This window comes from Pteropus alecto, unplaced genomic scaffold (assembly GCF_000325575.1).
Source record: "Pteropus alecto unplaced genomic scaffold, ASM32557v1 scaffold80, whole genome shotgun sequence".
NCBI lineage: Eukaryota > Metazoa > Chordata > Mammalia > Chiroptera > Pteropodidae > Pteropus > Pteropus alecto.
This window is the reverse complement of record NW_006430460.1, coordinates 1,145,336-1,159,471: the sequence shown is the minus strand read 5'-3', so window position 1 is coordinate 1,159,471 and position 14,136 is coordinate 1,145,336. Positions and strand designations below refer to the sequence as shown.

The window sequence follows — 14,136 nt, the reverse complement described above, 5'->3', positions numbered from 1 at the left end:
GGCGCCGTCGCCGCCGCCGCGCCGCGCCGGACTCACCCTCCGCGAGCACAGAGTCGCCCAGTGCCCGTCCGGCTCGCACTTGCCCCGGCGCTGTCTCTATGGAGCTCAATGTACTGCAATGGCTGTGAGAGCGGGAGCCAGACGCAGCCTCCTCACTCTCTCCGCTCTGTAACATTACTCTCCAGCCAGCGCGCCTCCTATTGGCTACCGCCAACTCACGGGGCCCGCTCATTGGCCCGCTCCCTCCCATTGTCCTGACCAGAGCCCGGCGGCCATTGGCTGTCTGCAGGGACACGTCATCGAGGATTGAAACAGCGCGCAAATCTGAATGTGTGTGGATGCCGGGCAGAGAGGCTGAGGCGGGAGAGGCAGAGGCAGAGGCAGCAGCTGCTACGGGAAAGCGAGCTCTATGGTGTGTGTGCGAGTGTCTAACCCGAGCCGGCCCCACGCCGGGGCGGCCGCCGGGGCGCCGCGGGCCGCACTTCAGCACGAGGGTCTCCAACTCCTCGGGCAAAACGGACACCCGCAGGCCTCCCCCCCCCTTCCTGCCCCAAACTCACGTCAAAGCCGTTAAGATTAGGGGCCCCAGCATTTTAACAACCCTCCCAAAGTGAGGGCGACGGGCTGCGGTCGCGCCCCCGGAAAACTGGGGGCTCCTGCTGATGTGGAGGGGTGCCGGCAGCCCCGAGACGGGCCCCTCCGCCGCAGATGCGCCAGGCCTCTGCAAAGGCAGGGGTTGAAGGGGACACGGCCCAGGCGGCCCATTCTGAAATGCCCCTTTTTCTGGGCTCGTAAGCCGGAACGTCAGGCTTGCCGAGCGGCCGAAATCTTGACTCACTGCACAGGCATTCGGTTTCAGCCTTTTTGTGGGTTTGATCGAGTTTCACAGCATGTCTAGGACTTTTTATTTAAATACAAAGCGCTGTCTTAACTTCCTGGAAATCAAATAATTATTCCACGTAATTTAAAGCACAGGTATTTCGTTTTGATACGGGGTACTCCGGCAGGAAATGTTTGCGAGGGCCTGCTAGAATTAGCAAATTCATTAGAGACCCCATTTTTAACTGTTTGGCTGTTTTATTTGACTTGGTGTGGATTACTGTTAACAATCAAACGAATCCTTGTGATGCGATCTTCCCCTCCCATCACACCACTTAGTGCATCCATGTACCTGCGCTAGGATTACAGGGGCTCCAGGTATATGGTTACCTGCAAGACGAGGTGGAGGCCCAGAGCCCGTGTGCCCAAATCCACAGGCTGCCCTTTCTCTAACTCACCAAGCTGCCTGGTGGTAATAGGCAAATACATTCCTTCTGTAAAGAAAATGCGCCGGTTCTGAAGACAATACACATACATTGGTCCTTTATGAAACTTATCTATTCCTCCTGAACCTGGGCAGACCACACCCCTATTCAGTTATAACAGACTTCCCCTTTTTCACATCTAATGGTATGTTTATACACACTTCTAAGCCCTTGTAAGCCCGCCAGCCAGTTCCTCCAAATATAATAGATCGGAGTTAAAATAAATCGCCTTATTACCCTACTTTTATTTCTTATATCTGCTCTAAGCATCTGTAACCTAATGCGTTTGCTCAAATTTATTAAACTGTTTGAGAATAGGCTTAGATAACCTTTCCTGACCCATGATTTAATCTTTCTTCCTTTTTTTTTTTAAATACACAATTGGTCTCAGAGATTATAGTCTTAGTGAATGGACAACACACAACACATGCACAAGAAAAATAGTATAATATTAAAGAGCATATAAACTAGTATAATGCACATTCGGTGCTTAAAAAAGTAAACATCAAAGTTAACTTTTAAATTGTCATTTTCAATTGTCATTTTACTTACTCTCCTCTCCTCTACTTGTCAAACTGTACGCTTTATTTAAATCTAGACATTTATTCCAGTCCCGTTTTACCATCTTGATGCCCGTGTTACAAACTGTTAGTGAGAACAACTGACACTTTAGATGGCATCCATGGCATCAAAATTTGATGATGATTATTTGAAGATAGCACTACCGATATTTTCCAGAAGCAGTTTTGGATTTGTGCTGTCCCAAGCATACATTGGTCCTTTCTCAATACTCTGGAAGACCTCACCCCTGCCAGGGTAAGTTCATGGTTACAGAACAACAGGAGAGTGATGGACCCACCCAGGTTTCTATTTCAACAGGACGGTACAGTGAGTAATAAGAGGCACTGGATTTACTAGACCTGGGTTCAAATCCTCGCTCAGCCACTTACTAGCTGATCTGAGGCATGGTTTTTTAAAACTTCTGTGTGCTTCAGTTCTCCCAGTTATAAAATGGAGGTGATCACAGGATTGTTGTAAAGATTAAACTTTTTTTTTAAAGGTTTAAAATTGTTATGCAGATCCCTTCAAACCTATGGCCTAGGGAACCTTAAATGAAGTTAACCTTGAGTTTTTCTTCGTATTTTTATTTTCTATGAGGGCACTGATGGTAAAGCTAAGCTTAAAAAAAAAATCCTTGCCTCAAACAGCATTAATCTTCCATCCAGTCTAGTGATGGTGACTTTATTTATTCCCAAGTGTAACAGAGGCCATGTCTGCTAGAGAGAAGAATAGAAAAACTTCCACTTACAGGTACCACATTTCTCACGTTTGTTTTTCCGTGATATAGGGAGGGAGAGATATAAAAAGGAAGAAACTTTCAAATAAACCCTACAACTTCTAGCTCTAATCCTGCCAACTTGATGTTCACTTACTTATAATATTAGACCCTTACCTTTTTCAGCATGAATCATTAGCCACACATTTGGCATATATATTTACTTTAGTGTTATTGGGTGTTTTATCCCAAATGACAAAGTCATCTAATTCAAAAAACCTGACCATCCTCTCCCTTGCCCACTGCAGCCAAGTGATTTACAGAGCTTCATCAACATCATTTCTGTTTTTCCCGACGCTGCCTTGACACCCTCTGGGGTAAAGTACCTCTCTTCTGTGATCCCACGATATTCTGTATGTTCATTACCGTGCTCACAATTGTAATTACCCAGCTATGTGTCTGCTTGTCCCACTGCACTGCACCCCTGAAAGGCAGGGGCCCCATCTTATCTTTGTATCCCAGGCACCTAGCGGGTGCCTGGCATACAACAGGCACTAAGCAAAGTCCGTTGAATAAATCAGTTAATAGCTGAGAGAGTACTTACTGCAAATTATTGTTTTAATCTTCCTCTTCCATCTTTGGAGAGAAGCATCTGGGTCTCTCTAAATCAGAAGGCAGGAAAAATAGAATCATAAGTGATCAGTAAATGTTAGGGTACTAAAATCGAGGATAGCTAATGCACCTCGTTCTTATAAATTAAAAAGAAGAAGATGGATTTGGGGTGCTGTGGGGGATCTCAAATATAGACAAACATGAACGTTTTGAGTATTTACCAATTCCCAACTAGACTAAAGTTACACCTGTTTGGATACAGTGAACTATAGCAAGCCAAATAAGAATTTATCACAAAAACTACAAAAACGTCTGCCCAAATGTTGCTTCCAACAGGCCGTTGAAACTTAACTCTGATGTAAAAAAAATACAAGACGCAGGCAGGGGGGCTGTGAGTCTTGAGTTGGAGGATACTGTTTTCTCCCGTGCAACGAGTCCTAAAGCCGAGCTATGTGAATTCTCTCGTCTCTCTTCATCGAAAAGGGCCAGCTTCTAAAAAGGAGTAGAAACAGTAAACCAAACTGTCTGAAGAGGTCAGCCATACTCAAAAAACCTGATTATTATTATTTTTTAGGGTGCCATAAATAAAGGATGGAGGAACTCGGGATAAGGAAGGAGCACAGGGCTGTGAACTCAGGGCTATAAGGTAGGACTGTGTCCCACACACACACCCGCACCACCACCCCGATCCACCACACGTGGGCTTCTGCTAGCCTCTGAGGTCCGTGTGGTTTCCCCAGCTCTCAGGGCTGCGGTGCCTCATCTAACCTGCAAGGACGTTGCAGGACCAACTGGGCAGGCACCAGAGGCGGAGGGCAGAGCAGTGGTGTGTGGAGAACCGGAGCCTCATCCAGAGCTACTTAAGTCCTTCTGCCTGAGCCCGAGTTTTCCCATCCAAGTGTGGCCTGCAGGTGGGGACAGCAGGGCCTTGGCTGTGGGCCGCGGGGGTGGACGGCTGAGGTAGAGAAAAGGGTACCGAAGTGACTTTATACCCGTAATATCTCTAGAATTGGAATATTTCACTGGTGAATAAGGAAGAAATACCATACCTTTTCTCAATAAGATGGCTGTTCTCTGGTTAGTGAAAGAATGATATACACAGAGAAGGGAATACTCGTCAGTAAACGTTTTTTAATGAAACGATAATCTCGATTCAGAAAAGATCACTCTTTTAGGTCTTGATCTCAAGACCTACGTCAAGAGACCAGTTCATAAAGCAGGAGGTAGATTAGTGGTAGTCAGGGGTTGGTGGGTGAGGGGCAGGGGAGTGACGGCTGATGGGGATGGAGACGGGGCTTCTTTTAGGGGGATGAGAATGTTCTAAGATTATGTAAATAATATCCTTCAGCCCAAGACTTACCGCGCCCTGTGAATACACCAAGTCACAGAATTGTAGTAGGTATGTGGATTATATCTCGGTAAAGCTGCTTTTCAAGAAAGAAATCAATGTTTCACGAGTGGTTTCGGTTAAACACACGCACACACAGAAAGAGACGACAGGACGCCACCTCCTCGCCAACGACGTCCATGGCGTTTACCAGCAACCTGGTGAAAACGGCGGCCCCCGACTTCATGGCAGGTGGGGTGAGTTCGTCTGTTATTGGCGTTAAACGCGCGGTGCCTAAAACGTTCTTTTGCTACAGAATAATATTAGAAGAGCGCTTTTCAGGGGCCCTTGCGGGGTTTTTCCTAGGAGCCTGGAGTGCGTGTAAGAAGCCAGCTGAGCCACGGAGGGTTAGGTCCGGCAGTGCTGACCGGCGGGCCTCTGGCCTTATCTGATGCTCAGCGGTTTCATGTGGCCAACACCATGTTTTTAAAAGTTGGATTTTTTGTTTTTCCACATTAAAAAAAAATCCAGATATTTGGCTTTTTGGGGGGAAGACTCCGAGATCTGGTAAACTTGGCTCAGCGTTCGATAGGGTGACGATCTCGCAGAGCGGAGAGGGGCTGCCTCCCAAAAGCTGGGTGCGTGTTCTGTGCCTCGCCACCGTCCCCGCCACTCCCTAAACATTCTCACCCATTCGATCAGCGATTCCTTTCATGGGAAAGGAATCATCATCGCACAGGACACAGAGTGGGAAACCGAGGTAGAGGGGTCCCTCGGGTGGGCGACAGAACCGCGTCTGGTGCTACCACAGGCAGCCCAGACTCTTGGAGAGGACGAGAGAGCCTGGCTGAGCTGCAGAGGGCGTCCGATGGCCCAGGCAGACGACCAGACAGTGAGCGCTCGCTCTCACGCATCTGTGACGTGCCAGGCACGCTGCGTACGTAGATCCTTCCATTTCGTTCACGGCGATCTGTGGGCCAGGATGCTTTCTCTCTTTCACAGATAATACCGAGGAGGTTCAGAGACATCCCTTAGGTTGTCCAAGTTTACACAGCCAGGCGGACAGCAGCAATGCGGACCCAGTTCTGCCTCCGAAGCTAAAGTTTTCTCCGCTACGCCACATGACCTTCCAAGTAGCCTTGGTGATAAAATAAAAACTGATCACATTTTCCCACCTAAGCATACCTCATGTCCTCATGGGAATCCTAAATAACTGTACAGCCTTGACTTTCAAGGTTTTGGAATAGGGCTCGTACATGTTGCATATATAAAACTTGAAAAAAAGTTTTCATGAAATAATACCTACCATTATTGTGATGGAGTCTAATTTTTCTTTTTCCTTAAAATCCTAACTTTATTTCCCAACCCACCAAAGGGGCCCTGCGGTTTGCAAAAACACCGCATTGGAGCTATAGTAAATAAGCCCTGTTTCCTATCGAGGGGACAGCGGTCCCAGCTGACAAGTGCAGGTGCTTCAGGCTGACTAGGTAGGACTGAGGAGAGGGGCGGGCCAGGAGAGGTGCCCAGCACCCCAGACCTGCAGCCAGAGCTCCCCAGCCCACACAGCGAGGCTGGCGCCAGGACTGTGGGACTGTCCCGAGCCCAGAGGAAAACTCTGAGCGCAGAAAAGAACAGTGCCAGAGAGACCCAAGACCAAAAAAAATGGGCATTCCAGGCCAGAGGTCACCAGGAAATGAAAAGAAGATTCCTGCAAATCCCTGGAGGCTTAGGAGAGAATTCCCAGCACACCTATAAATACCTTCCTCACCTGGGTGAGGCTCCCCACCTGGGATGTGCCTCTAAGAACAGTCAGAAGCCAGAAGCTGAGAGTCTCTCCCGCCAGTCACAAGCTGGACCGGATGGGAAGAAGGCCTCATCGCCCAAGGTTTGGGGCCTTTTCGTTTAAAAAACACCGAGTGCCCCAAATGGCTTCTGGGCTAAATAAAAGATGACTGTCGACCTAGATCTGTCGTACACACGGGTGTTAATAATAATTTTTTAAAAAATCAACAACAAAAACACGGTGTGCTTTTTTCCGAAGGCTGCTGCTGCTTCTTGTTTTAAGCTTCCTTTTGACTTCCGAGGGCAGGAATCGGAAGGTAGGAAGGGGACAGGAGGACTTGGCATATTTTAACGTGCGTGCTGCAGGTTGACATTCACCTTTGCAAACGGAACTCTGCCTCAGAAACGGACGCTTTCACGTTTTTGTACATTCTTCCAGTCTTTTTTGGATTCATGTCCACACTTTTTTTTTTTTTTTTCAAACCAGGGAATTCATGGCATTTGACCAGTAATTTTGCTTCTAGGAAATATTTAGAAAATAATCAGAAATAAGGGAAAGGCACAAAGGTTTGAACAAGGACGCTAACCGTAGCATTTCCGGAATGCGGAAACAACCCAGATGCCCAGTGAAGGATGGCTCGCTATTATTCGTACCAAATCGTTACAAATACAAAAAAAAATATTCATGGGAAAATATTTATGATACCTTATCATGACAAAAAGTATTTTCAGAAAGATTCCCTGGTTTAAAATAGAGGGGGAATCCAGAAAAGACCAGGAGAATATGCAAAACCACAATAGTGTTTATTTCTGGTAAAAGGTGATTAGTGCTTTCTCTTTATAGTCGTCAGTATTTGCCCAGTTTTCTATAACCAGTTTACCTTACTTCTATAATTAAACAAACAAACAAATCTCCATTTTTTTTTAGAGAGAGAATTTTTATGAGTTTATTTGAGCCCAAACTGATGACAATTGCTGGGAAGCGAGATCTCAAACGCTCCCTCCAATGTTTTTACGAGAAGAAAATTAGCTAAGACTCAAAGATTCAGATCATTTTTAGAAATCCAGACTCTCTAGAAACTCTTCCCTAAGAGGAAATATACGACGTACATAAAAAATCAAGCGCGTTTCTTCTAGCTCCTGAGTCAAAGCATCTCCGAGGCCACTAACTACCTTCGATGACACAAACCAGAAGCGGGTGACTGAAACTTCTCTCTCATCTCTCCTGGTGTGCCTTCCCTAACACTCTTCCCCGCTTCCCCCATAATTCAGTCCTGACTCATTTTCTCATTGCTCGGCTGCTTAGAGACCTCGGCGCCTGGCGCCCGGAGGAGCTCTAACCTCCGTCTGTGCGAACGCCCCCAAGTCTCCCTTTCGGTCTCGGCTTCTGTCCCGGACCCCACCTCTGACCGGTTCCCCAGGTTCACCGGTTTGCTCTGTAAACCACACCCCCTCCCGTGCCAACTCCCCCCGCCCCCCTCCGCTGGCTCCAGTTCTAGGGGTCTGTGACGCCCCTTCTTCCTCCTCCTTCATCTCAAACTCTGCGACATCTGTGTCACGCTATTTTCCAATCATTTCCTTTCTGCTCATTTTTACCGCCCTCGACTCCAGTTCTGGCATCTATTATTCTGTGGCGTAGAACGGAGGCTTTGGAGTCAGACTGGGTTAAGTCAAAACCCAGGCCTCAGCGCTAACAAGCCGTGTCACCTGCGCAAAGTGAGCTCACCTCTCTGCGCCTCCGCTGCGTCCATAAATCGGAAGATACCCTTTTCGAAGGGGGATCTGCGAGTACAAATCAGCTCACGAAAGAGCTGGGCCTGGTGTGTAGGTCGCTCAGAACGCCGTAAGTGGTCAGCAGGTGCTGGCTTTTTATTTTAGATGACTTTAAAAATTGGTATTAATTAGTATTTTCCTGATGCATAGAACGCCGCTGCTTAAAAACTTGCCGTTGAGTTCCAGTATTTTCTTCCAAATTTACTCCAAAATCCTCACCCGGCCTTCACGGCTCTCCCTAATTAGGCAAAATTTCTTGCTTTCTCTTCCCAGTGTTCTCATTTCCAAGCAACCGCCCCTACCTCGAGCTCCTGGTCACACTTTTGTTTCTTTTGCTGGTCGTGTCCTTCCCCCACCTCCGCTGCTAAACTCCAATCTGTCCTTCAAAACCGTCCCGACCTTCTAACTCTCAAGCGATGAGCTTTGTCTCATTTTTGAACGCTGTGGCTTTTGGTCATTCCTTTCTTGTGGCTTGTGCAGTGTGATAACGACGACGCGTTGTTATATATTCGATCACCCCTCCCAACAGATTCCATATTCTGTTGTCTTGTTCATCTTCGTTCCTCCGCCGTGGGGCCTCGACAAATGTCAGCTGGCTGTGAAGGTCATGTTCGATTTCCTGTCTACGCCTATCGCGTCGTTGACACTCAGTTTTAAGAAACTACGTCCAGAATTCCCTTCCCTTCGTAGATTCGCATACATTCTCGTACGCTGACGTCAGGAGCAAAACGTATTATCCTGCTATCGTGTTGGTCACTCGAAGTCATTTGATACTTCCCAAGGTTCAGTTCTGTTTGGGTTGGCCCTTGTCCTGAAGATTTGGGGCGATGTTTTTATGAACCGCTGTTTCAGTAGATTTTCTTTCTTGCTTTTTACTGTGCGAGGTGTCCACAAGCGTGTAAACGTATTTATATTTTAATTCATGCACACTGAAGATCTTTGAAGTCAGAACAATAACGCCAGGTTGCGTCCGTGTGGCAACAACAAAGATGCTTTTCGAGGTTAACGCGCATTTTTTTTTCCTACGTGTTACCAGATATCCCAAAAGTTCATAAACTTCCCCAAAATGTCATCATCCTTCTTGTGCAGAAATTTACTTTGACACAGAAATGCATGACACAGAAATGACTTCAATCTAAGTTTTAGATGTGGATAAAGTCAGTTTGGACACGCACGAAAGGCCTCCAGGTTGAAGGGGTGGGTACGACATGGGGAACCCCCCCCCCCGACCTCCCAGGAAGCCGGGACGGCAGAGCAGGCCGACCTGCAAGGCCCCAGGCAGGGCCCGCTCCCACCCACTGCTCTCGACAAGAGTTCTCGCTCCACAAACGCAGTGCTTACTGCGCCTCATTCCTGAGATTTACAGCTGCCAAGTGGCTTTGGGGAACAAGCTTTTCTCAAGCCCGGGCATCGGAGGGCACTTATTTCAACAGTTCAAGGAAAAATAGCAACTGAGGAAATTAATAATCTCATTCCGAGCAGGAGGATGCGTTTTTGTGAGGCCATCTCTATGGTTTCCTGCCCACCTTTTCAGAAGAGGTGTAACGTTCGTCTCTTGAATCTTTTCTTCTCTCGTGTTTTCTTACCTTACCTAAAAAAAACCATACACTTTTGCAGGTAGGAACTATATCCTGCCCTAGTACAGGGTGACAGGTTGTCTTCGAAGGCTGGCTATGTGTTGACGGATGGCAATCGGAGGATGCGAGGAACATGTTCGTGCGGCTATAGATTCTTCGGTGGCTAAAACTGAACTTCCTATGTTTTTCAAAGGGATTTTTTGACGGAGCAAAATAGTATAAATGGGATTAGAAGAGGATCTGCTAGAGCAAGGGGAGGAAGGAAAGACAGACTGCCGAAAAGGGAAGGAGGGAAGAACGAAGAATCGGGAGCCCGCGCCAAAGAGTGCTTCACTCAGAAATGTTCCCTGAGCCTGTCCAACGTTTGAGAAAGATGCCTCAGGGAGTTTGTGGGCCTTAAAGGCAAGGGTTAGATGCTATCTACATCCAGAAAGGCTCGCAAGAAAGGGCTGACATGCCTATCTCCAAAAGCTGAACCATCTGCACAGGGCTTAGGGCAGAAGGCCCGCATTCTTCTGAAGACGGCTGTGGTTGCGCCACAGCTGGGGACGACGGACGGAGGGGACAGGGACCGCCTGGCGGAGGGCGGGCAGTCTGCGGGGGGTGGGAGGCACCATCGTCTCACGCTTCGGCTGGACACCCCAGCGCAGCTCAAGTGTCGCGAGCGTGAGGCGCGCGGCCGCAGACGCGTGTCACGGCCACCAGCGGCAGGTCCACACGTCTTTTGTGGTCGAGAAGGAACTCATGCCAGACACTTGAAGGGACGCTTTCAGACAGCACTTGCGCTTACTCGGAAAAGGCCCCAACTTAGCTCGGATCCTGTCCCCTTCCTGTTTTCTCTCCGTTGTTCAAGGAGATAAAACAAAACAAAACAAAACAAAACAAAACAAAAAAACAGTTATTAGCAAGATGGTCACGGTCAGGGCAGCACGGAGCTTCTGTATCAGGGTGAGAAGGCTGTGAGTGTACCGTTTATTGGGCGTTTACCACCTGCTGGGCACCAGAACGCTTACCTCTGTCCATCCGTCCATCCGTCCATCCGTCCATCCGTTACAACGATCAAAGTGAGTCCTTGGAGTGGGTGCTACTTTCCTACTTCACAGAGGAGGCGATCAAGTTGGTCTTTCTGGCTCCGAAGCCGTTCACACGACCCCCCGCGTGGAGGTCCCTTTGCGGTCTCTGCTTTGGCACTAGACACCGACAATTACAAAACACACGCTCCCGAGGTGGCGAAATGACAGCCCAAGCAAAAAACGGTGCAGCGCTGCCTGTCTGGGGCCCACAAGGGAAACGGGGGAGCCGGTGGCCCTCGCCGAGTGTGCAGGAGGAGTCACGATGAAAGCGACGGAACAGCCGGCCAGTCGGAGACCCTGGCCGGGGCCAGCGCCCCAGCGCTCCACACCAAGGGGAGGGGCCCGGGTAGGCACAGCAAGCCCGCCTCCCTCTCCCACAGTCCCTCACCCTCCTGAGTCCTCCGAGACTCGAGACTCGGCAAGTCGGCACTGCTTTGAGGACGCCACGCGGCTCGATGGCGCTCGGCTTTGCACTTGTCATTAAAGCATCTCTTCTCGTGTGCGCTTAGGCTCAGCTGCCCGCCCGGGAGCCTGCCGGCCATCCCGATTCCTCCCTTTCCCTAACTCCCCACGGTCAATGAATCGTCAGGCCCCGTGGACTCTCTGCCCCCCCTTAACTTACATCTCCGATCCGCCTACTTCCCTCCATTTCAAAGGCATCCGTCTTAGTGGGAACCACGGTCCCCTGCTCCGTCCGCTCCAGCGGTTGTTAACCACCCGATGTGCCTGGGTCTTAGCCTTAGAAAACTCCAAGCGGTTTTTCTGAAGTAAATATGCTGCTATCGTGATACTCCCCTACTCTGAAAATCCCTCTAGGACTTCCCATGGCCTTCGAGAGGATGTTTGAACACCTTAGCAGGGAGTCCTAGGCCAGCCACAGTCAGTGCCTGCTCCCCGCAGCCCAGGCTCCAAGCTCCCACCGTGGGAGCCACTGGGGGTGCCGAAACGCCCATGCTTCCTCCGGGGCTTGTGCTCCCTCGGCCAGGATAATCCTCCACCTAGCCAGCTCCTGCTTCTTTCCGTTTAGACGTCGCCACCCCGAGAAGTCTCTCCTGAACACCCACTCTGAGCCAGCCCCGGTGGGCCCTCGCTCACGGCCCCCGGGACATCCCGAGCCCGCTTCTCCCTCGGCCTTCTCGCCCAGGCCCGCAGCTGCCCATGTGTCCGCAGCCCTCCGGTCTGTAAACCCCATTTCTGCAGCCTTTACCCAGTACCCTGCCTACGGGAGCCGCTCAGCTCACGAGTGAAGGCTTGGACGGGATCAAGTGCAAAAGCCACGAAAGAGATGTGAGCCCGATCGTGACGTTGTCACCAACTACTGTATGACCTGCTAGTAAAATTCACGCTAGAACGAAATGCTGAGTTTTGCCACTTTCCAGTGGGACCTTCGCCTCGTCCCCACCCCGCCTCGTCCACCAACTGCTACCCCCTCCCAGGGATCAGGATAAGCAGGGCAGTTTGTTCTGTTTTGTTTTCGGCGTTAAAAAAAAAAAAATGACACGGAAGCGGAAATACACCATGTAGCCTTCAATTCTGTAGATGACCCTCCTTCCAGGTGACGAAGAGCCAAAGTCAATAAACAGCCAAAACAGAGTCCCGTGAACATGCAAAAAGTGAGAGGCAGGTGGGTATTCACGTGGCGGAGAGTCAAGTACTCGGCAGGAAAGATTTCAAATGTCCTTCTGAGAGGGACTCGGAGCTCCCATTCGTAGCACAGGAAAGGCACCTTGGGAGACACGTGGGCAGCCCCCAGAAGCCACCAGCTCAGAGCACGGCTCCCCTCCCAAAGCCACCACACCGTGGGGAATGGCGAGGAAGCAAACAGGACACACCGTGAGCCTGTCTTGAGTACACATGACTTTCTCCAGAGCTGGGGCCCCTCTAGAGATGGGTCGTGAAAATAATTAAGAGCATTTTGAGACTTTCTAAATAAAAGTAGATTTGTGGGAGGCAGAGGAGGGGGAAGGGGGTGGTCTGCAATCAGTAAAGCTGCAGGAAGCGGGGTATATGATGGCATTAATTCAGCCACGTCAAGCTCGGACAGGGTGAGTCCACAAGACTAGAAATAGGAGCATTCCTTAAAGTAATTTAGGGACAATCGCGAGGAAATACTATCTCACGAGAGTGTTTTAAATACGATTCTCTGTTTTCTACACGATTAAGCGGTAGTGTAAAGAAGACGCATGGAATTTTAGAACAGTTATAGTCAAGTCCAGGCCCCCCGCCCCCGAGATTTCAGACGGAGGAACGAGGCCCGTGAACGCCTTGCCCGGCGTCGCGCGTCCCCTGTGGCCGGGCTGCGGATTAAACGCAGGACTCCTGACTCCTCGCCTAATGTGTGCTCTTTCCTTTAGGTTATTTCATAAAAAAAAACACCGTGACAGACAATCGAAGCCCAAATTAAGGCAAGCCAGATGTCGTGTGGAGTCACCCGAAGGTTACTCCACCGTCAGAGGCAGGAGATGGGCCTGGATGAGCTGCTGACCTGAGCTGAGTTGAGTTTCTCACTCAGAGCATCTATTCCTTGGACTCGAATGACCCACACTGTCCACAGGGCAGAGGAGAGACCGATGCCCTCTGCCGCGCTGCCTTGGCGGTCAGCCGGTGGGCGCAGCCTCGCGGCCGCCCACGGAGCACTGAGGTCGGCGGAACTCCACCAACACTCGCCGGGTGGGGAGTGGGGACAGCTGCCAACGCCGAGGTATGGAACGCGGAGAGCCGTCCATCCAGAAAACTCTACTGCGGCTTCCGCTGGGAGTCTGGCAGTCAGAGCTCAGTAGCGAGGAAGCCTGGGAACGGGGAAATAGCTTAAGCATTCTGAGAGAGCCAGGGAACCAGTCGGACAAGACCAGCGAGGCCGCCTCCTTGTTGTTCCTTGGAGGCCTCCCCCTGCTCGAAGAGGCCTGATGGCTCTTTCTTCTCTGCAGAGGAGGGTGAGGACCAGGGATCTGAGCCAGCAGGGTGCCTGTTTGCCAAGATCTCCTGGGAATGCCTGGCGAGAGTGAGCTCTCGCGCTGTCACCCTGGGCTGAGGCGGCATCTGCAAATGCCTGAGCAAATGCCACGGGAAAGGAAGCTGCTCAGACGGACAGGGTATGGTTCCGATGGCAGAAAACAGGATCCGAGGAACGGCACAGCAAGGCAGCTGAGCCTGGAGCTGACCGGCAGCAACGAACGCAGGTGAGCGAGACGCGTGTGGGCACCTGTTTCTAGAAGGGGCCTGGGTGTCCTTCCCTCCAGCACCCTGCAGAACGAGGAAGGGGCCGCTCCAACTCCCCCCGCCCCCAGCCTCTGCATGCCAGGAACCCCGACTCCGCAGAGGCCCGAGGCCCGCGCTGAGCACCTCGTCGCGGCGTCTTCACCCACAAAGCAGGGGATGGAACGTTCAGCAAAGAGCAGACGGCAGGAGAGGG

General features: G+C 50.3%; 1 protein-coding gene across 1 annotated transcript in view; it reads right to left on the bottom strand.

The window, feature by feature from the left end:
• The window catches only part of HMGB1 (high mobility group box 1), a 5,832-nt gene extending 5,632 nt beyond the window's left edge, over positions 1-200 (bottom strand). The window contains exon 1 of the mRNA XM_006904800.2: positions 37-200. The gene's annotated coding sequence lies outside the window, so the exon portion shown is untranslated. The remainder of the gene's footprint in view (positions 1-36) is intronic.
• Between the last annotated feature and the right edge of the window lie 13,936 nt (positions 201-14,136).